This window comes from Arachis duranensis, chromosome 6, assembly GCF_000817695.3.
Source record: "Arachis duranensis cultivar V14167 chromosome 6, aradu.V14167.gnm2.J7QH, whole genome shotgun sequence".
Lineage (NCBI taxonomy): Eukaryota > Viridiplantae > Streptophyta > Magnoliopsida > Fabales > Fabaceae > Arachis > Arachis duranensis.
In genome coordinates, this window is record NC_029777.3 from 495080 (window position 1) to 495831 (window position 752).

The window sequence follows — 752 nt, forward strand, 5'->3', positions numbered from 1 at the left end:
GTTACATCACTGCACTGGTATATATTATATTTCTATTTAATATAAAATATTTTCATTGAAAAAGTATAGGTAAATAACGAGAATATTAAATATTGTGAATAATAAATACGTTGGATGTTTACAATAGGTATATAGATGATTATGTTTATTATTTTTAATTAGATAGTTATTTTTTTATTTAATTTATTCATTAACAGTTAACAATGACTGAATATTTAATTCACTAGATGTGCAGATAGTTATCCTAATATTAAAATTTAGGAAATAATTTGGAAATAAAGTGTTTTTTTATTTTAATAGGTCAATTCTATAACCCATTGTTTATATTGTTTATAAGAGTTATTGTCTACCTAGCAAAATCGAGAGGAGTGCTACGAAACCAGCACGTTTGTGATATGTAACTATTAATTAGTCATTATTAATATTTTTAATGATATGAAATTACATTTAATAGTGTGATATTATTTTTTTCTTTTACTGATTAAATACTGACTAAATTTTAATAAAAATATTGACTCCTAAACTTTTTTTAATAAATATTTCATACACCTTTAATTAAAAAAAAAAGAAAAAAGAAAAATAATCATTATGTGGTAGGGCTAAATAATTAGTTTCATGGTGATCATGTGATGAACTGTACCATATAGTTTGGGGCCATGCTTTACAGAACGATTTGACTGTAACTATTTACATCAAGATCTCTTTGTCACTCCATCCTTTACAAGCATGTGCAGTGCAACTATCGTTGGAAT